Source organism: Sinohyriopsis cumingii, chromosome 10 (genome assembly GCF_028554795.1).
Source record: "Sinohyriopsis cumingii isolate HCF-2022 chromosome 10, ASM2855479v2, whole genome shotgun sequence".
Lineage (NCBI taxonomy): Eukaryota > Metazoa > Mollusca > Bivalvia > Unionida > Unionidae > Sinohyriopsis > Sinohyriopsis cumingii.
This window is the reverse complement of record NC_142970.1, coordinates 56,020,020-56,043,641: the sequence shown is the minus strand read 5'-3', so window position 1 is coordinate 56,043,641 and position 23,622 is coordinate 56,020,020. Positions and strand designations below refer to the sequence as shown.

Genomic DNA, 23,622 nt, shown 5'->3' with positions numbered 1-23,622 from the left:
AAAAAGAGCTACTGATCCTATCTGGAGTGTTACCACACATAACATATCAACGATAACACGATCAACTGGTAGACCACCGATCTATAGACTGGATTCAACTGCTCCTCAGCGCGGGTTTACACGCAAGCAACTACAAGTGATACCTGACGATACTCAATTACCCCCGCGTGGTCTTAACTAGCGCTGTTGCGTCTATTGCACTCAAGACAAGTCAACCTCACATTGTTTTTGACATGACCGAGACTGTTATCGATCCTGTCCACGGTAAATTGGCGAGCGTCTTTATCCAAATAACGGCAGCGCATTACACAATTGCAACTCGCGCAGTGATTATTCTGTTGTTGTCGTAACGCAATTATTAATTCGGCATCAATATCAAAACGCCGCTGTTTTTTTTTATCCTGTTGGCGGTAACCCGAGAGTTTTCTATCCATGACGCTTGCATCGATGATGTCGTTGTCGTTGGTGACTCCGTCACTGACTTCTTCAACAACAATTCTTCGAAGCTGATTTATTCTCCGTACTCGGGACACTGCAAGATAGACTAGATTCGACCATTCGATGCGATTATCAACCATCCAAACAATTGTGTCCGTGATAGTCAGCCCCTGCGAGGAATGTATTGTCGTTGCGTATCCTAGCGTCCACGGGGATTTATCAGCACGTAGCGCGTCCTCAACGACGCTGATATCAACGAACACGATATCATTCAGCACGAGAATTTGTTTTTTTGTCCCTGACGCTGTCGGGGCCGGGATTTCAACTTCAATGTTCTGCCGACGTGTATCCGCGGGTCTATAACATAACGGCACTGGACGTGTTGGAAACTTTTCCTTATGCAACGTAAACAACCTCCGCTGAAGTGTGTCTCTGACTATCTTTCTGCTCGCTACAATTAAATCGTTTGGTTTCCATGTTTCCCAGAATTCATTTAACGGCGTTTCCGGAATCACCTCGCGGATTATTTCACATTGAATTCTATCCGGCTGTAATCTGATTAATTTTTTAACCTCGCGCAGTTGTTCATCAAGTGCTCGGTAATCAGTATCGGTTTCTTCATAGTAGTCCACAAAACCCGTTAACCAATCATGTGGACCCTCGCCGACAAATGGTGGTGGTTGGCCATGGTCGCCACACATGATTACCGCCGTATTCGCGCGCAGCAACCAATCAAGAAACATTTGTAAAACATCTAACGAAACAGTACATATCTCATCCCAGATGATAACCTCAGGAATAAATTTTTCACCCATTCGATCAGGAGTCCACTCACCGCCGCTGTATCGAAAAAAGCTGTGATAAGTAACGGCGTCAACATTTCGTTGTTTTATCTCTCGCGCTAGTCTATGGGTCGGTGTAAGCACGATTATACTTGCCCGCGTTCGAAATAATTCAATTGCCCGAGTCGTCTTTCCTGACCCGCCACAGCCGCTTAAATAAACTGTTTTGTGCCTACAAATTGGATCAGAACACGGTGGTGCATTAGACCATTCTGACAATTTATCACCGCGTAAGTAATTGTTCTCAACGGTGACATCCGCTGACGGGGAATAATCGCGTCGTATTTCATTTTTAATTCTCCATGTACCCCAACTCTCGTCCGGACTAGTAAACTCGGCTACGTTTTCCTTGTACTTTACGTCAACATAAAACGAATCAACGGCTACTCTAACCGCGGTGTCGGGAAATTTATTTATCATCGAGAATAAATTGATAGCGGCATAACCCAGCATAGATGCCCTTAAATGCGGGTATGCCGGGCTGTCTCCGTCGCTGTAGGTAACAACTGTACCCAACTTTGTTCCATTGGACAAGAAAGCTGTTTTGCAGTTCACGTATCTATTTTTCGCCACTGCGTCCTTGATTATGAAATCATATTCCGCGTCATCTATAATCAGCCGTGAGCAATATCGTTTGTAATCGCAGTTTTTTCCACCTTGTGTGAACTTACCAATTATTCTTCTACCGAGATCTTTTGCCTCTCTGTTTCGTTGGTTGAATATCCTCCTGGACCATTCGATGATATATTCCTCGTCGGCATCAATGTTTTTTCTGGACTCGTCAATTATGCTATCTAGACGCTCCGGTTCTGGTAACCAGACTTCAGTCTGTGCCCGGTATGATATAATCGCGTCACTGACAATCAACGAAACTAGCATGCTACAATCAATCATATACCGTAGCAGCGCTATTGGCAGCCACTTCTTTTCAGCCATGTGCCTACCGATCCAAATATAGCAACAACGATGAAGTCCTGCTGCGAATTCAAATGATACTATGCGAGCGAATCCGGTTAAATCAAAATCAGGCAGTGGTCCATTAATAGCAACACGAGTCATTTCATGTCTGGGGTGTCCAAATCGTCTAAAGTACTTAGCGGCGGATCCATACCCGAGAAAACTCGCTGGATAACAGGCAACCATATCAACCGAGATCATAGCGTCGCGGTTGTATTCAGTGTTCCATAGTCCACCGTGATAATACTCCAAACAACTGGATTGTACATCCGGCAGAAATTCCTTGCGCGTTGGTCTCCACGCATTTTTCCTTGCTGCAACATGAGCTACAACCGATGGAATCGTAAAACAATTTGTTAGCAGTTGTTCATTATGCTCTTCAAATTCCATGGTGGTTTTTTTCATCCTGTTGTGAAATGCTTCAGTGCGATATAATTCACCGTTTGGTCTTACAAACTGATCAAAGGTATCCGCATCGTTTTCAGCGCTGCGAAGTAACCACATTGATACAGGGTCGTTTTTACACAAACAAGCAATAGCATCAAATAGTTTCCTCTCCGCGAGAAAACCGTCCTCTCCCAAAAATTCCCCCGGGATATACTTTACTGTTCTATCCCGTGGTAATATTGTGATCGCGGGCGTCCATGCGTGTTCGTTATGATCAATAATTTTGATTGGGGCCCCATTTGATTTATACTTCGATTCGTATAATACTTCACCGGTTATCGTTGTAACGGTTATTGGAAATCTCAACGACGTTTCTAATCTCGCTATGTCGCTGATGGTTGCTCCACGCTCTTTTACGGTTAGTTCCCACTGGTTGATTTTGCTACGTCGTAAATCAGTCAATTTGTTTCCTCGACATGCATTTGTAAAATGCTCTATTATTCGTTCTGCTACACAATTTATCCCCGTTGACTGTTTCATTGGTTTCAGTTTTCGGATATCAGGTTTCTTATTTAACGGGTATATTCCATAAACAACTGCTGTTTCAGGATACGCTCGTTCATAGTATGGTCTGTCAATTCCGGTTAACAACCCCGGCTTGGAGTCGCGGCTGACAATGACTGTTTTCTTGTCGCTGAGAACTGGTTCAAATTTATCACGTATGATCCAATCACCTGATTCCACCCGGACAATGAATTTTACTCTGAAGAAATACCTTTTACCGTCAAGTTGTGATATTATCGTTGCTGCGCGGTTGTCGTTCATGGTAGCATCAACAACGCCATCAATTCGAAATGTTGACCAACTATGAGATGCACCATCACGCTTGAATTCATCGATACAATCGCGTATTTTACTCAACAGGGTTTTATCGTTTATTAACGCTTTTGGTGTGTCCTTGAGGACTCTATCGAGATTGAACTTAATATTTTTCCAGGGCTTAATTGCTGCTAATCTCTCGAACTCATCCATATAATTAAAACAAGTATTAAAATGAAAGAATATAGTATAATGAATCACTGCAAATGGTTGATGATTGGGTCAACAACCCCGTGCAATAAATCATGTAGAGGTGAATTCTGCGGGTATCATTTACAAAGCGTTCTTAATGGTTCTCTTGGCCCCCTCCCGTGCTTGGTTTGCCACGTCGGTGTAAGAGGAAAATCGCAGTTGTGTATTAATTGTGGCGGAAAGCGATACAGGGAACTAAAACGCTATTATGACAAGCGAATTAAAAACGCCGTCATTGACCCCACCGCCGACTTCGTCATTAAAACCCCCCAAGACTACGTTGAAAGATTTATAATTAAACCAAATAATAAATTAGACAAGTAGTATTATTATATAAATGGACCAAGAGTTCAGACCTCACCCCTTGCTAGTCAATTACGAGGCATCTCGCGACGGCGTTGTTAGAAATTGTAGACTGCAGAAGCCGGTTGGATGGAAAAATAATCAGGGGTATTTGATGTTTGGTGCCGGAAAGAAGAAGTACTATGTTCATAGGGCGGTATTTGAGGTATTCAACGGATTAATCGAGAATGGACTTGTGATTGATCATATTAATAATAATAAGACTGATAATTCTCTTATAAACTTGCAAGCTATCTCGCAAAGTCAGAATGCCAAAAAAGGCCAAACTGGTAAATACCCAAAGAAAGCAAGGGGTGTCAAATCGTTTGATACAACAACGCACGAAGAAAAAACATTTCACTCCATGAATGCGGCAGGAAAATATTTCGACATTTGTATAACCTCAGTACGATTTGTTGCAGAAGGAATACAGAATTCAGCGATCTCAAAAAAGACTGGGCACAGAATTCGATTTTCATATATAACAGAAATTAGCGGAGGCCACCACCACTCGCTATAACCGAACCACAAGAACCTTATGTTACAATGGCCGATGAAGAAGAACTAGGCGCCACCGCAAGAGAACCAGAAGAAGAAATACCAGAAGAAGAAATACCGGAAGAAGAAATACCGGAAGAAAAAGAGAAAGAGGGGAATATACCCCGTAATGTGCTTAGAAAGTCCGCAATAGATCAAATCAGGGCCTTCAGCGATGAAGAATTAATTAATTTTGCTGCCAACAATTTTGCTAAGAAAACACGAGATAAGAAGCATATCAATAGCGGTTACGAGAAAAATATAAAGTCGTTAAAGGATTGGACAAGAATAGTGTATTTAGCGAGTAAACATAAAGATGCATTACCACATCGTGGTGATCCCGATTACGACGCATTCCACAATAAAGTTGAAAACAGAAGACTAAAAAAAGGAAAAGGATACTCTGTTGGTAAAGAATCCTACGGCGTTACCTGTCCTGGTAGTGTTCTCAGTGATATATCACGGCTAGAGGTACTAATTGGAGGAAAACGAGCCGGAAATAACTCTCCGGAAATAATCAATGAGGCCGCTGATATTTGCAAGCGGTTATTTGCAGGCGGTATTATGGACATTAATGCATATCGAACGCTCATAGACGAACTCGTGGATGATTAAAAAAATTATAAAATTATAAAATTATAAAATTATCGTTTTTGTTAATTTTTGACCGTTTTTTGACTGTTTTTGACCGTTTTTTGACTGTTTTTGGCCATTTTTTGACTGTTTTTGGCCATTTTTTGAGGGCAAAAACCCAAGGAAATCATTTAGAGAAAATCGATGTTTTTCTGAAAAATCGAGGAAAAAACGACTATAGGCAACAAAAAACGACCAAAAATGACTAAAAATCAAGAAAAAACCAGAAAAAAACCAGATTTTTATAGAGGGCAAAAACCCAAGGAAATTTTGATAAAATTTATTCCGGTTTTTGATTCGGTGGGGGGGGGGGTGATCAATCACTGGTGATCACAATCACTAATTGAAAAACTGGTGTTTTTATAATAAGGATGATCATACACTACAACCACGATAAACCAGTACTCGTCTACGTGGTAAACTCGCGATTGCCTGTTTACCGCGCGTACTATGGAGATGGCCTCGGTAGCACCATTGCGGGGTTATTTACAAGAATGGCTCCAAAAGTAGCGCCGTTAGCCAAACAATTAGGAATGAAGGCTATTGATGTTATTCGTGATAAGGGTATTAGTGCTATTGGAGATGTTGCCGGAAAGGCGCTTTCAGCCGCGCGGGACAAACTAATGTCGTTGGTGAAATCCAGGGGATTTTCAAGAAAAAAACAGATGCCATCAACGACAGTGATGCCTGCAAATGTCAGTAAAGTAATAAATAACGCCTTGGAAAAAAACTAGAGTCGTTGGCGGCGACGACCTCGCCAATGGCGACTTCGCCATCCACCGATGCGTCAACCAACGCGCTCATGAACGCAATAACGGGGGAGTGGTCTTAAACAGAATTCAAAGAATTTACGACGAAAAAATCGCAATTGAAAACATCAACATGATAAATAATAAAATGTTTGCGCGTACCGCTGATCCCGCGTTTGATATGGACGCCCCAGTGCGCAGGGATGATTCTGTCCGTGATTATCAATATTATTCTTATTATGCAGCACAACCTGACCTACGATCGCGAATTGAACTTCAGGTCCAAGATACCAGTAAATATTTTTTGCCGTGTGAAGCGTTTATCGAAATTGAGGGAGAACTCGTGACAAATGCTGCCGATAATGCACCATACGCAGATGACAATCGTGTTCGAGTTGGCTTTGTCAACAACGGTATCATGGCGTTATTTGAGAGCGCCAGATATCTTATTGACGGGCGAGAAATTGAATCAATAGAACGCGAGGTTGATGTTGCAACGACGATAATTGGGTTAGCGAGATACTCGGATGATTATACAAGATCGGCGGGCCCATCTATGATGTTTGCGAAGGACTCCACCGATAACGCTGATCATCTTCAGTACGTCAACGTGCTGGTGGAAAGAGATACCGCACTTGCTAATCAAGCTGAAGCAGCCAATCCAGACCGCAGGGCAAGACCGGGCGCTGAGTTCAATATTATGAAAAGTCTTAACGATACTTACAATATGGGATTCGCAGCACGAGTAACAATGTTGCAAAGACCACACCGACAGTTTTCATGCGCGATTCCACTCCATCACATATTTGGATTCTGCAGAAATGTCAGGAAGGTTATCTATGGGGCTCAGCATACAATCGCGCTAACGCGAAGGGGGGATGATAACAATGCAATATGGCGTGCTGCTGGCGTCGCTGCCGGTAAAGTCATTTTAACTAAAATGGCATTGTGGATGCCGGTGCTGACTCCATCAGTTACCACGGAAGCACGATTGTTAGCATTTATGGAACAGGGGGGGGAAATCGTTGTTGAGTTGGCTAGCGGTAACAACTGATGCTAAAGAGGATAACGTCGCCGATACGTTTACATGGCACCTGGCATCAAAACAGGGTGTTTCAGCCCCGCGTCATATATTCATAGCGCTACAGAATAGGGAACGATTGGGCAGTCAAGAACACAGCCATATGATATTTGATCGATTAGGAGTCAGGGATGTTTCGCTGAGAATAAACGGACAACAGGAACCATCCGAGGATATACAGCTTAATTACGGCGACAACCATATCGCACGTGTGTATCATCGATTGCTGTCATATATGGGTCGTGATCAAAACGTCGACACTGGTTTGCAAATATCACAATTTGATTTTAAAAAGCTGTATCCGATTTATTATTTTTCGTTGGAACATCTTGATTTAACGAGACAATCCGTCGTTGATATACACTTCCGAGCTCGTATAGCCCCGGGTGGTGTTAATTACAGAGCGGTTGCTGTCATTCTCAGCGATAAATCAATGCTGCTAGAAGGTGTTGGTGGACGAATGAGAATCGTTGATGCGCCAGTGGAAAACATGTAATTGAAAGCACAAAACGCGTTTATAATAAAATGTCGTATAGTGTCGTCAGTGTAGAGTTGACTGATGGTCAAGTCAAGAAATTACGATCAAAGTCGGCTAAGCAATGCGGGACCACAATAACGCTGAAGCCGTCGCAGATGGCGGGTGGTAATCATAAGATATCGTTGACGGCGCGTCAAATAAAACATTTCAATGATGCGATGAAGAATAAAAAGGGTGTTCAGGTAGATTTCTCGGCCGCAGCGATTAAAAACATGGAAAAGACCGGTGGGATATTTCCGTTGTTGGCTGCGATTCCAGCGTTGATTGCCGCGGCCGCACCAGCAGTGGCTAAGGCGGCGGCGTTAGGAGCCGTTGGTACCGCGGCGGGGATGGCATTGAAGAAGGCAACCGGGAAAGGCTATAAAAAAAAACGATCCGTGGCCGGAAAGGGTCTAAGACTACCGGGGACCCCGTATTCATGGTACTCGGGAAAGGGTCTAAGACTACCGGGAACCGTTTATTAACTCAAGAGTCTATGACTCCCATGTCTAATTTTGATTTAATAGACGCCGCAAACGCGCTAGCGATAAAAAACTTCAGAGGTGTTTTTATGAGGGATCAATTACCGGCGGCCCCAAGGAATATTGAAACCGGCATAATTAACCTCGATGGGTCCTCCGGAGCGGGAACTCATTGGGTTGCGTACGCGATTGATCCGCGTGCAATCGTCTATTTTGATTCATACGGGTTAGCCCCGCCGAAAGAGTTCATGCGGTATGTCCGGGCGTGTTCAGCCCGGGCGTGTTCAGCCCCGGTTTTTTATTCCACGCTGCCAACACAGCAGTTAAGTGACCCGCCGATATGCGGCCGTGAGGTATTGAACGTACTCGCGGCGATTTCATCATCGCGGAAACCACCTCATGTGGTTGTAAACGAATACACTAGTGGGGTCGTAGAGACCCGGCGGGTTAATTAGAAACGCTGTTTTTTTTTACAATAACGATGATTGATATCTGGGGACGACCGGTTTCGGCGCTGAAAAAGTCCACGGAAACGCCCGCCGCCAACATAAAAAAACTAATTGAGGATGAAATCGCTGATACGTTGAATTTAACCAGTGTTGACCCGGGTGAAATAGTTGTATTTCAAGACCGCCAGGGTAAATTGAAATCCAGTAATGTGTCATTGGATGACGTTTTAATACGACAGCGTGATACCGCCGAGAACGCTATCGCGCTGTATACCGCGACGGACGACTCAAACCGGGTGAATCCATCTTGACGATAAATGGAAAAATAAGTACACTTGGCGACAATTATGTAACCATGTCGAATTCGTTAAAAAGTTTACGTGGTGAATTTAACTCGCAGGTAAATCAGTTCAAGGCGATGCTAACGTATTTCACCGATGTGCAAACCACTGTCGACAGTTTTTTTCGGGGACCCCCGACGGCGACCGAACCGAATTTTATAATAATAACAAATGCTATTTCTGAGCTTATGACGCTGCCGGGCCAATTTACCTCGTTACGAAAAAATGTTAACAGGATCGATGACAACTTTGATAAATTCTTTGGTAAAAAAAATACCAAGCCGGATGAGATTACAATAACTATAAATGATATCACTGCGTATGGACAGAGAAAAGAAACAATCAAAACTGATGTTGCAACGAACAAAAGAAGTGTAGACGTGCATGAACGGGAAATAGGAATAATCGGCGCTAATGTTGCAACGATCATAAATAATGTAGACTCGCATGGACGGAAAATAGAAACAATCAAAACTGATGTTACAACGATCATAAATAATATGGACGCGCATACACAGGAAATAGGAACAATCAAAACTGATATTGAAGCGAACAAAAAAAATATAGACGCGTATTGGCGGGGAATAGGATTAATCAAAACTGATGTTGCAGCGAACAAAAAAGGTATAGACGTGCATACATATGAAATAGGAACAATCAACCTTGATGTTGCAGCGAACAAAAAAAGTATGACCGAGAATACACGGGAAATAGAAACAATCAAAACTAATGTTGCAGCGAACAAAAATAATATAGACGCGAGTTGGCGGGGAGTAGGAATAGTTATAACTGATGTTGAAGCGATTAAAGACAGACTACCGAGAATGACAGAGCAACTCGAAAAAATAAAAATCCCTCATGAGAACACCATCAACACAGTATACACAATTCGGCATGGATCATTCGATTGGACTCCTACACAGAATACAGTAAATATCACCGCAACTGTTAAGGGCATTTATCGATTGACACTGGTTTCAATGATGCAGTTTAATATATTATCGTCGAGTTCATCCGGGTTTAACAATACAATATCAACAATTATAGACAAGGACGCAACTGAACCATTTACAATTTATGCCGTTGATAGAAATCTAGCCGGGGCAAACATTACATGGTATGTGGAATTTGCAGCGGATCTAAGTAATTAAAAACACTAGCTCTTTTAAAATAAAAATGACCACCAAGGTAATTGAATCAGAGGTATCACCAACGTCACATCAATATCGATTCGATACCGCAAAAGAGTTCTCCGAGAACTTGAAAACGCTTTCCGAACAATACCGTGTAAAAATAAAAAAATACCGCCGAAAAATAACCGCCATCGACGCGGTCGTGTACTCGGTGTCAGGTATAGTAGCCGGTACCGGTGTTATTTTATCCACGGTGACCACGATAGCCCCGATCGCTGTTCCAATCGCTATCTCCGCAATGACAACAGTTGCTGGAGTCGCCAACGCAATCACTAGAAAGATATCGTCGTGTTTTCAGAAAAAACTCAACGAGTATACAGTAAAACATCAAATAGTATCCGACGCGTACTCGAAATTATCCGGGTTAATCTCGTTATCGATTGATAATTTGTTCGTATCCGATGTTGAATTCTCCACGATGGTCCAGTTGTATAGCTCCGCGATGTCAAAAATCGAGGATTTTCAACTGGAAGCCGGAACCACCTGGTTGTTGAAATTAGACACTAAAAACAACGAATAATAATAATGTCGCTGAACCCCGAAGGGTCTCAATTACTTCAGCGGATCGCGGAGAACACCACTCCGGTACAAACAAATATGATATCGATAACGTCAACGAAGCCAGAATTCAGTGTGAACTTCCCGTCGCCGGTTCCAGTGAAGGAAATAGCGCTGGCAAAATTGCGAATGTATCACAGTTGGCCTAATATCCGAGCGGACGCATTTAACGGACAACAACCTAATAACTCGCTGGTTTTTGCATGGACAAATAAACCCGATGGAACCCCAGACTGGAAGGAGGTTACAATACCAACTGGGTCATACCAAATAGAACAAATCAATGGAGAATTTCAACGCAGGATAAAATCGATCACAGGAAAGGAATCAAAAATCGCTATTACGGTTCATGAACCGACGTTATCGTCGACGATTGAAATAAGCACACCGGGGTATATGGTTGATATTTATAACAGTTCAATAAGAACCATACTAGGATGGCCTAAGAATCCACCTCATGAAATCCCCGCGGACACCCCCCCATCAACTATCTTCAGACACGATAACGGAGATGGTGGTAGGCATATTGCTCCATACAACGTAAATATTGCATCGGTGATAGCAATCAATCTGGTGTGTGATGTTATCGAAGGGAGTTACCAGGTGGATACCAAGCAATCAAATCAAGCTCAACAGGGGTATATCCTTTATTCATTTTCACCAACAGCCCCTCCGGGATTTTTAATCGTTGAGAGTCCGATTAATCCGGTCTATATGCGATGCCATGATCGGTTTTTAACGAGAATTAATTTCAGACTTACCGATCAGTCAAATAACCTAATTGATCTGCAAGAGGAGGAGTTAGTGATCACTCTGTTTGTAAGATCATAGCAGCAGAGGGGGCGATGACATCGACGCGGTCGTCGATGTGTTTACCGGACGCTGACGACGCTGGGATCGGCGCGCAGAAGGCATTAATTAAACCAAATGACGATTGGACGATCCCCCAACGACGACGTCGTTTTTTTTTTACCAGGCGCTGACGACACTAGATCGTTGAGTTGCAGAAAGTATTAATTAAGCAAAATAACGATTGGACAAATTGTCGGATTCGCCCCCTCTGCTGCTACTTGTCCCACTTGCATGAAAATGATTTTGGCTCCATTCAAAGTGACTTTAGGACGTTCGGTGCCATGTTCTGTATAGTATCTGTGAAGAAACTGTCCATCGTATCCGGAGAAATTGTGAGCCATCACTGTGGCATGACGATGACAATCTCCGTAACGTTCGATGTCCTCTTGGCTCCACGTCTTGTCGATGGGGTGTAAGACCCATCGAGCGAAATCAGCTAGCATGTTCGGTCCTCAAAAGATTTTTTCACGTCCTCCAGAAATCTTGCTGCAGTGAGGGCAATGACTGAAAATAGGTTCTTGAATGCACTTCTCGCACGCTCGATGAGCCACGCAGAAATTAGGAATGTGAATACCAGTCTCTTGCATGCATTCAAAATCGAAAAAGATGAAATTGCCTTTCTTCTTGTGACCAATCTCTTTCTCTGGTTGGGGTTGGTATTTTTGCACATAGCATTCGTGTTCCAAGTCCACGATGTGGCAGCAAATGTGACATTTTTTCTTTCCTCGACATAGGTGTGCCTTGGCATTATTGGTAAGTATGCCAGGTAGGGCACAATCTCAGCAGCTGACAAGCACATTTCTTCTGTGAACCTTGCATCTTCAAATGTTGTTGGTAACAGGCAGGGCTGACAAACGTGTGCAGACCAGTTGAACAATGCACTCGTTCTTGTCCTTCGCTCAGACAGGGTGGAGAGGCCAAACATGCTGAGCATTTCAATCCACATCTCGGTGATGAACCCTTCTGCTTTCTCTAACAGTACTTCGGACTTGAAATCTTTAAACTTCACCGTGTATTTGTAAGCTGTAGTTCTAAATTTTCTAGAGGGATGCTCTTCCGTCTCTTGAATGGAATAGTACTTTTCAGGGTTGACTAAGGGTGGTGAAGTTTGTTTAGAGGGTTTGGATTCTGGTTCACTCATGTCCTCTTCAAAATCACTGGCATGAATTTGTGCCAAGACTTCAGCCCTGGTACGAGGCGATAAAGCACGTTTCTGCCTCTTACTTTCTTCTTCTTTCTTCTCAAATGAATTGGATCGTTTCATCTTGATAGCAAAAAGTCAAATGACTAAAGTTTAAACACCATGGACTAATTTATAGTCATAGCAGACCAGCGTATATAAAAGGGTATGTGTCTTGTCCTTTCACTATTCATTTCACTCTCAAACCGAGCACAACGATGGAAGAGACTACCCAGATCGAACGTTTCATCAGAGCTTTGCGAGGGGTCATTAGAAAATTCTCTTCAGACCAGCCGAGGGACTACTCTCCTTCCTTTCAAGATAAAAGTCAAGATACTTGCTATATCTGTCAGAAGAAAGGGCATTGGTCTTCAGAGTGTCCAGATCGTCAAAAAAGAAAAAAAGGGGCTAGAAAAGACAAAAGTCAAGATACCTGTTATTATTGTCAAGAAAAAGGACACTGGTCTCCAGATTGCCCAAAAAAGAAACAAGGAGTCAGAAGAAGAGAGGGATTCTTCAGAGGAAGAAGAGGAAGAAAACAGGTGAAGAAAAAGAAACAGGAGAAGAAAAGAAGAAGAGAAGAAAGTGAGGAGGAATAGGAGGAAAAGACTGTGGTGGTGAAGAAATTCAAAAAACTGAGAGAGTGAACAATGAGACAGAAGAAGTTTATGAACTTTTTAAAGTGCTCTGTTGTGAATTGTGAATTGGATTGTAAATATTTATAAAAGAATAAATTAGGTATTAAAAGGTAAGTGTCTTTGGGTTTTGATTTTAAAATAAGAACCTACACTCACACAATCATACACACGTACTATAGAGGTAAAATGTTTTTTTTTTATAATTTGAATGGATGTTGGCAATTGAAAGTCTATCTCTTTTCGATAGACGTGGGTGGCCCTGAAAAGGGCCTTTTTTGGTGTAGGGGTGAGTTTAAGCAATCAACTTTAACTGCCTTAAGCCTTTGCCACGGCCAAGGCCTACTTCTGGACTGCGTAGTGTTGATGATGATGATTTGGTTGAAATCACTAAGGGTGGCACGGGAGGCTTAGTCACAGGGTTGGAGTGTTTAGCTCGGGAAGGTCGTATTCTCTTTGGTCGTAATAAAGAAGTCTGATAACATTTGTTTCAGACTTCTTAACTCCGCTAAAATGTCTAACAGTACCGTGACCATTTGATTTTCACACCCTTGTTTCTTTGCTGCTGCTTCTTCTTCTTCTTGTTTTTTTCTTACCTCTTCTTTTTGCTGCTGTTGCTGTAGGAGAAAAGCTTGTTCCACTTCCTTTTGCTGTTGTATAAATTTCTCCAATTCATCTTTCTGTCTCTGTCTAAATTTCTCCACGTGTGGTAATGAAGGAGAAGGTGACGAAGGTTCCGGAACAAATTCTTGCGAGGTAAGAAAATCCACAAAATCCCAATTCACCTCTTCTGAAAGTAAGTCCGGTTTCCCTTGGGTAGTCTCCACAGCTGGTGCACCCCAATTTATCGTTTTCTGAGTTTCCGTCATGTTGAAAAACTGTCGCATGAATTGACTGCACACAGGTGCTAGCAAATCTATATAGACCACATGACGTCACAGACTGCTCTCTTCGGATTGGATGTGGGCTGACTGAATTTTGTAACGCGTGTTTGCATTGGTCAATGAACTCCGTTTCAATCCTTCCTCTCCCTATAAATAAGTGCAGTTCACTGCATTCCTCCACCTGTTCTCGGCGCCTCAACATGTGGACCAACGTTCAATCTTCTACGCTTGTGTCTTCGATGATGTTCAGGACAGACATACCGATGTACGTCCGATCCAAGTGGACAGTTGTCCATAGGACAGATACCAGCCTATGGATACGTAAGATCTATGTGGAGAGGCAAGGATGTCTCAAAAGAGTTTTAGTCTATGGTCCTGCAGTCAGGCGAAGCCTAAGGACAAGAAGAAGTCACAGATGCCCTTTATGTTAAGGGCATATTAACATAAACCCAAAGGCCCTTTTCACGGCCACTCATAGGTCTCGAAAAGATCTTGACTTTCACTGCCTACCCTTTTTTTATTTTTTTTTGTTTTAAAAAAAATAAAAAATAGAGACCCCTCCCTGTTTCAATTTTCGCCTGTTCCATTTCCATAGACCCATCAGGTCGGGACCTTATTAAAATAGGGTCCCGACCCTGCTCCATTTCCCCTTGACGCTCAACAGGCCCAAGATTTTTTTTTTTTTTTGCCCATGTTAAATTTCCCTTGACGCTATACAGTCCCACCCTGTTCAATTCCCCTTGACGCTAAACAGTCCCATATTCCCATGTTAAATTCCCCTTGATGCTATATCATCCCAGGGGTTTCCACAATGTTAAATTTCCCATTGACACTATATCGTCCCAGGGTGGTTTTTAATGGTAAGTCCCATTGACGCTATATCGTCCCACTTCACTACTCTCAATGTGTTTATACCAATATTAAGTTTCTGTATGTCACTGTGTTTAAGTTTTGATTTTCTCTGTTTTATTTCACTTGATACAAACACATGCTGACTAATCTTGTCATGTGGTGTATCTCGATCATACTGTAAAAGTGCATAGCTTAACACAGGTTTCGAACTCTTGCTATGAGCAGCAGCAGTAAACATGGCATGTACCACTAGAAATCAACTTTTTTTCTTCTTGGCTACAAAATCATTAGGTACTAATGTGTAAACTATTAAGTTGGTAATTTTTTAAATATAATTATTGTGCAGATTTACTAAATGTACTTGTGCGATACTAAGTCCCATGTTTGTTTAAAGGTTCTAACAAGCTGGGGTTTTTATGCAATATGTCATAAGTATATAAGGTGTTGTGGGCTGAATGTATGAAGACAGCTCAGCAGCTTTCTAACTAATATTGCAATTACTATGAGCTTTTTTAAAAGTTATTTACTTTCTTTAAGTTGTTTCTTACTGTTCTGTATATAGTTTAGAAACTTTAAGCAATATTTTGGACTAGTCCGATAACATAAGACACATCACCCAATATATTTGTTGGGGGGCTGATGGGTCTTACTGCCTAACGAAGGGTGCTGTGTGGAGCGTTTTGATGTTGACTAACAGTGTAATGAAAGTCAAATTTTCAGAAATATCACACACAACTGGTAACCAATAACAATGCATTTCTACAAAGTAAAGTTATAATGTTTTTGTCAGACTTTACTTATCCTGATGTCTTTTCTCTAATAAATTCAAATTCTCACAAAAGAACCGGACCTGTTTTCAAGTTTTGTTGGCCCACATTTCAGTTGGCTGGAAAGTGATGAAAGTCAGGAATGCCAAAATCGGGTTAAGCTGAAACATTATTCTTTAAGGAAACAAATAAAAATATGTTTTGCCTATTGGAACTGTAAGCAATGTTTTGTTTCATTCAAGAAACATATTCCCCACATGAACCTACTTAAACAAACTTTGGCGTACCTCGACTACCGTTGCATTGCAACAAATTCAAATGTATGTCAATGGAACATGAAAATGTGTCCATTTGCTAGTGTCATATTTTCACTCCACCAGGATAAAGACAGCACTGTAAGTATATTAATTACACATAAATTAGTGGAAGAGTGTCGATATAGGCTGCCAAGTGTGTGAGCTATTCCTGAAACTTGGACTACTCATTCCGATGACAATTGACATTGGAACACATATACATGGTCGTTATTTGGGTAGTAAGACATAGCACTAAAACAAAATATTTTGGACTTGTACATTTTTGTTTAAGATTTTATTTAAGCACAAAATATTTATTGATGGAATTTAATGTGCTTTTCTCTATTCTAAATTATATAATTAATATTCATTCCTAACTTATTTTACAAGCAAACTACATATAGTTATATCATTTGTTATAAGAACTTGGCTATATTGTCAAGTGAGTGTTATCTTCACATACCAACACGTTTATTTTGTATGTACTGATTTTCTGTATTTAAGACTCTAATTCCATGCCTGAGAAATTTTTCTTATGCTGCAATACATGATTCAATTTCTTATACAGTATAGGTCCAAAAATGTTCTTAGGGATATAGAATACCCAAGTCATTGTGAGTGTTATCCTTGCTGATTTGATCTTTGCAATACAATTTAATCATTACTTAATCCATGATATGATTGAGGTTTTTTTAAACTAGTAATTTTTTAAATTACATTACATTTTTTTGTAATGTAACAAATCCAAATCACACACACACACTTAATCTAGCACTTCACACACATAATTCCAATGTCTTCACAAAAAGCTCAAAATGTCAAAGTCACTGTGAGTGTTATCTTCACTGACATAATATTCTAACTTCAAGTCAACAATAACTTATTAATCTAGCAATCCAGAAAAGCATAATTTAATGACATTTTTCTTTCATAATTTACTAGTTGTCTAAGTCTGAGGTGGGGAAACTAGTTTTCAATGTAGCCACAGGTGTGGCGAATGAGAAGTGAAAAACATCATACGATGCCACAACTGAGCCAAACTTACATGGCCAATTTGCCACTTGTGGCAATTGGTGACAAGGTTGCCCACCCTGGGTCTAAGTCAGTGTGACCATTGTCATTACCAGCCTGAAACCCAATTTAATGCCATTTGTATAAATTCATTTCAAATAAATATTATGATATAGTTGAAGTGTAAAGTCAAGCAAGTATTCTGTTTGCAGATTTTACATTTTAGATATTACAGTAAAGTCATATTTTCTCTTGTGTAGTGAACTTTATTGCAACTGGTTCCAAAATAGTAAAACTTATTCAGTTTTCATTCACCAGAATAGGTATTAATACAATCCTGAATTAACTGTATGGTACTAAAATATACCCTGATCTTGTGTGAGATTGTAATATACAGAACTATACCTCAAGACAACAATAATATATTGAATTTATATTATATCAAGACTGTCATGGTTATGAACTCCAACTTTATTCAGGTTTTTTCATAATAAATGATCATCTTGTGTTATGGCTGAAAAGAAATCAGAGTTCATTTTAACTCCATTCTCTCCACATTTGTCAGTTGTTATGAGGCATACTCATCATCAGTGTTATAGTAAAATGTAATCTTATCTGGATCAATCTTGCTGGTGTAATATATGAATGGAGAAAGAATATTATCATCCAGATTAAAATATTTTTTATTCAGACTCTACTGAAAATTTTAGCTGGATATGGGATACGGAGCCTGATGTGTACGAACAAAGCAATGTGTACCATGACCTTTTTAATTTAACATTTTAAACTCCTGCAGAAGAAAGAGACTTTTAGATCCATTAAATTGTATTAACAAAAACATTTCTTCAGTATGATTTTCCTTTACTTAGTAGTGACACAACTCATATTTTAAAGTTGTTGTTTTGTGTTTGGTTTGGCTTTTTATGGTAAAGCAACACAAGTAAGTTATTTAGTGCCAAGGCACTTTAAGTAAAGTGCCTTGCCCAAGGACGCACCATGGTAGCTAACCCAGGTTGGTCCGATGGTAGAATTTGAACCTACCTTATTTCACAGGTCCAGAAAGCTAACCACTGAGCAACTACAGCTCCCCATCTTATAGTGGAATGCTGGTATACTTTATGATCAAGAAGGATGGGTTGGGGTATGCATGTTGCATCTGAAAAAAGTGATGGAATTTTTGTTTACATAATATTTTAGTCATACAATATGAATCATTTTCTATAGATTTAAGATGTATCAGATCAAGTTAAGAAAAATTATATATTCTGTTTCCTGGGAATGTACTAAAATTCACTGTTAATGTTTGATTTTTTTGGTAGTAAGCTTACTTGGTATTTTTTTCTTTTTAACTTGAATACCTAATTTGTTAACATCCTGTCATAAATCTTCATGGTTCTGTCTATAAAGTGACAACTGTTGATACATGTAGGGAAGTTTTTGTTTATATCTTTTGATTTTTGTGGTTCTGGAAGTTGCAGTATTTGTTGTTGTATTATTAACCATTTCAGTAATTTAATGAATGCAGAGTATACTGCTCTATAAATGAAATTTAAGGGAAGATAATGTAAAAGTATGTTTCACTGCAAATATAAATTGTTTAAAATAATAATATATCATTTATCATATGACTATTCAATTGTGGTAACTAGTATTCCATCCAATATCTATATATTAAAATATGTCTTTTCATACAGCTGGTGATCATTTAGATACAAGTCCAATTGAACATAATCAAATTATCAATGCAGGTGTTTTTATTAGTAGTAATATTGCAAGTATAATGTGTTAGTATTAAGATTTCATATACAGGTATGATAAGTGTATCATAAAGTTTAAATGATGCTCCTTGTTACAACATAAAATATGTTCATTGAAACAAATGGTTCACTGGTAAATTGGCAGCAAAGGTCTTCACTGAATTATGTTGCATAAACTATTTTACAATAAAACATATATGATGCATCTCAATTATGATGATATGGAGGAGGAGGATTAATAATAATGCAGTTTAAGTTATCTTCATCACATAAGTTCTAGCAGATGTGTCATTTTTATGTGGCTCATTATCAGTTTGAAACTGGTCTATGATTCCTGGATCTGGACATATCTGGTCCCCTGCTGTTGTGCTGCTATGGTCTTTACAGTTCATTAGGATATCAGTTACACTTGGTTTACATTTAGAACCCCATGAGATGGAATGCCCAGTTTGAAACTGAGAGAATGGTTAATTATCCATAATATAACTCCTGCAGTTATTATTAGGTTTGATATCAAGGTCTTTCATTAAAAGCTTTTCAACTCATGTTCTGTTCTACCATACAGATAAATAAAGTCAAATTCAAGGCTTTCAGAATTGTCCAGTTTGTTTCATGTGTTGTCAGTTTAATGGGCAGGTAACTAACTGTGCAGCAGACAGACTGTATATTGCCACTGTACCATATAAATATCAGTGCTTAGTCTGCTGTCAGTGGCTGTGGTTTGATTAGTTACAAGTGTCATCACATGTAACTAATTATTAACCAATGTAATGAAACTTATATAATTAGAAGGCTGTATTTAAAAACTCTAAAGATCTTAAATGTGTGCTAGAGGGTAGGGTTAGCAGTTATAATCCCAATTATGTTGTGACGAGCAAAAGCACTGCACACATTTGAGCTTTTAGTTTGGTTCTGGTAGGGTCAAAACATGCAGGTACATTTTGATCTTTAAAAATTAACATAATTCCCATGTAATACTTTCCAAACCTAAGTATGCAATTGATCTGATAAAAGTTTTGAGATTACTGTTTAGGCTCTGTTCTTACAATACTAGATATACCTGACTACTTCACAGTGAAATGGCCAACTGTTAAGTTATATAAGCCAGATGAGTAATGTTAGCCATTTGTTTAAGTGTTTTCTCATTAATTTCATTTGTGTCACAGAGTTGCATGCAATATTTCTTTCTAGAATAAATTTATTTTATTTTCTAATTGTGTATTTTATGGTCTCACTGGACAGTTTATCTGGTGAATTTTCATCCGACAATGACCAATTACAGAAAAATGAGAATAATTTTACACTGAAGATACTAACAAAAACAAACTAATGATTTTTGTAGAAAGCATACATGTGAGATTTTGACTGCAGTAATCAGGTTAATTCCTGATGCAGCTATTGATTTCTAAACTGAACCATCACTGCCACCATCTCCTAAATTTTACATTCATTTTTGACAAGAAATAGCTATTTTCAATATTTTTCTGTGACAAGGCAGCTAAAAGAATCAGTATGTGGCTTATGCATGAATAAAGTTCACTAGTACTATAACAAATTAGCATACTTTTTTCATCAACCCTCAACCATCTAGATTTTTTTATATTTGCCTCTGTAGCAGACACACATAAAGGTCAGCAGCTCATTTGCAGATCAAGCATTTGATCTCCAATGCTCATCTAACTGTGACAGGCAGTCACTAACAAGCCAACCTATTTCCATGCCTAACTCAAAGTAAATCTAAACCACATTATAGATTTAGCTTATGTGTGAATTTAGAAATGCTAGGCTTGTGATAATTAGGTTCATGCCTTCTACCTTAAAAATTAGGTGTATGTCAAAATACAAAATTATCCAGTGAGACCTATGATGTTAATTTTAATCCCTATGGGATTTGTGACATAAAAAACCCAAATGCTTTATGTATTAAAAGGTAACTAATGGGGGCAGGATCTGCAGTGAATCAATGGTATGTATGATAGACTCCTGATAAAAATGTTTGTGTTACAATCCTGTTATCAAGTCAACCAGGTTACCTACTGCAATGTACCCTTGCCTTACTCCAATTCCCTCAGTACCCAGTAAACAACTAGTGTTGCTGTACATAACAAAACCAGTCCATATTGATTTTACCTATTTTACTAAATCCTGACAAAAATAATTCTCTAAATAAAGCATGATTAATATGTGAAGGTCTCGCATGTAATCAAACTCTTCCAAGCTTTTAATGATATGAACCGATTTATCAATGTTTATCAAATTTACATGAAAAACTATTTCTTATTTGTTATCAAATATGTTAGATGTTTTGATCATATAAGCATTTCTGCTACATTAGATCAAAATAATATTTTTGTCAGAAATAGAGCCCTTATAGTATTTGCAAGGTCAACCAATCAGATGCAGAATTTGAGTTTAATATGAATGAATATTTTTTTTACAAAATTGCTCCTTTGCTATATCTTGATGAGATAAATCTATTTACCAAGTCTGATAAAATTAATGAGAAATAGTTTTAAGAGCAGTAGCAAGAATGGCGAGTGAGATGTAGAACCACCACATTATTTGCATAGAATTTGCTTACAGCCTCAGACATACAAGCAAATAATTAAACAAGTCAGATCTAAATTTGACCATAAACACTGTTGTGCAAGTCGCAAGAAACTCTGCCAATCAGATGCAAGGTCACTTCATTAACATACCTTTATCACACTCATAATAAGCATCATTGTGAAGCTTGACTATATAAGCCCAATGGCCAAGTATGATCAAACTTGAATCAGCAGTAGTGGTTATAACCTCATGTATTTGTATGCATCTTCACTTCTTCAATCTAGATCTCATTTATATAAGCATGTATTCTAAATTTAGTAAAAACTGCACTATATGCATAAATACTGCATGCGGTGGTAACATGCTCAGTCAGGTGAAAGATCACTTTATTATTATTAATGGTTAACACTCATCAAACTTCGAGGACAACTTAATGATTTTAGTCTATATTGTGGAAGTATGGCTTTTAGGCTGGATAAAAGAACTCAGCTAATCTTATACATGATCACCTCGTGTATATACTTGGATTTTGCTCATTATTAGATTTATCCAAGATATTGATTTAAGCCCAAAACCAAGTTTTATATAAACAAATTGATCAGAACTATGGACTCCAAAGTAGCTAATTTCTTACTGTTGAAAGACAGAAGGGATGTGAAATAAATAACACACTCTGGACCATTACATAAACCCACTTAGCCTTTTGACCAGTTGAGATAAAATAGCAACAATAATGTTAATTCAGATTGATAAATTATGTTTTCTCACATTACCTCTAGCCCTTTTCAACATGGATGATATTTTTCTTCCACATATGTCAGCTCTTAATTAGTGGCCCTTTCCCATCATGAATGTTGTAGGTGAAACTCTCAGAATTAGGCTTTTTAATTTGTATCTGAAAAAGAAAAAAATTATTGGTCTGCATATATCAATGTCACCTTTTCTGTATTAAATTAAAATACCATATGTGTGTGTGTGTGTGTGTGTGTGTGTGTGTGTGTGTGTGTGTGTGTGTGTGTGTTCATTTTAGAATTTAAGCATACTTGTCTCCATGTGTTTATTTTACAATTGATGATGATAACACATAACTGGTTCAATTGATAAAATGTTATTTCTGACTTCTTACAACTGCTCATTATATCTGAATTTACATTGAATGTTTGTTTTAATTAACATATTTTGGATAATGGGCAAATTATTTATTTTGCAGTTTATCATTATATCATTTATTAGTAATTTATCATTCAAATATTTAAAATATAGTACCATTATACTGACTTCATATTCTATATGATATCCCAGCAATACATGTTAAGCAGATAAGTGCAAATAAAAATGTTTAGAATGTAAAAGCTACTCCAAGCTCAAAGAAGATCTGCAAAAGATGATCTCCAACATATTACCAAACAAAAAGCGAAGTTAACGCAGTTACCTTTTTTATGATGTCTCAAACAGCAGCAGGGAGGGCGAATCGGACATTTTGTCCCATCGTCATTTGGCTTAATTAATACCTTCTGCACTCAGCGGATCCAGCGTCGTCAGCGCCTGGTAAAAAAAAAACGACGTCGTCGTCGGGGGGTAAATCGAACGTCATTTAGTTTAATATACCTTCTGCACTCAGCGATCCCAGCGTTGTCAGCGTCGGGTACAAAAGCGCGACGACCGCGTCGATGTCATCGCCCCCCCCCTGCTGCTAAGTGGCTATTTACAATGAAGATCTTTATGATCTTACAATTTAACCGAATATTTGGTCGAGTCCGATACGATATCGTGTCCGAGGGTCATGTAAATTTATCGTTACAAATCCATGTGGGGTCGACTGAGCATGACTAAAAAAGTTTCGAAAAACATTAAAGTCCATGTCACCGCCGCACCATGTCTGCCAAATATTTCGTAGCGTGTGTGTATCAACGCCGTTGAATACAGCAAGAATATTACAGTTATCTCTGATTACTTTTGGAATCTGAGTGTATCGTTGAGTGACATTTATCACGTCAGTGTTTTTATGCCTGCCTCTGGAAAATATCCTAGCTGGGTTTTTTTGATTGTCTAACATAACATCATCGTACACGACTAGATTGTTAACGTCGCCATCAATATCATCGATACCTGGTGCATCATTGATATCTGTAATAAACTCAATAACATTTTTTTCAGCGATCGCTGATGCATTCTCGTTAAAATCTTTCAACACCTCGTAGCATCGTTGATCATCTACGCTAGGGGCGATTAAATACAACTTATCCCACTTCATCCATCTC

At 39.2% G+C, this 23,622-nt stretch overlaps 1 long non-coding RNA gene across 2 annotated transcripts in view; it reads right to left on the bottom strand.

Moving 5' to 3' along the window:
* Nucleotides 1–22,818, bottom strand: part of LOC149790186 (uncharacterized) — a 35,760-nt gene extending 12,942 nt beyond the window's left edge. The window contains exons 1-3 of one of the 2 annotated variants that reach the window (XR_016424033.1): nt 22,794–22,818; nt 22,135–22,256; nt 18,096–18,210 (exon numbers count right to left, since the gene is read on the bottom strand). This is a non-coding gene — a long non-coding RNA (uncharacterized LOC149790186). Of the gene's footprint in view, nt 1–18,095; nt 18,211–22,134; nt 22,489–22,793 lie in introns of those variants that run through there. The other variant, XR_016424032.1, reaches the window with a different exon arrangement.
* Nucleotides 22,819–23,622: the final 804 nt, after the last annotated feature.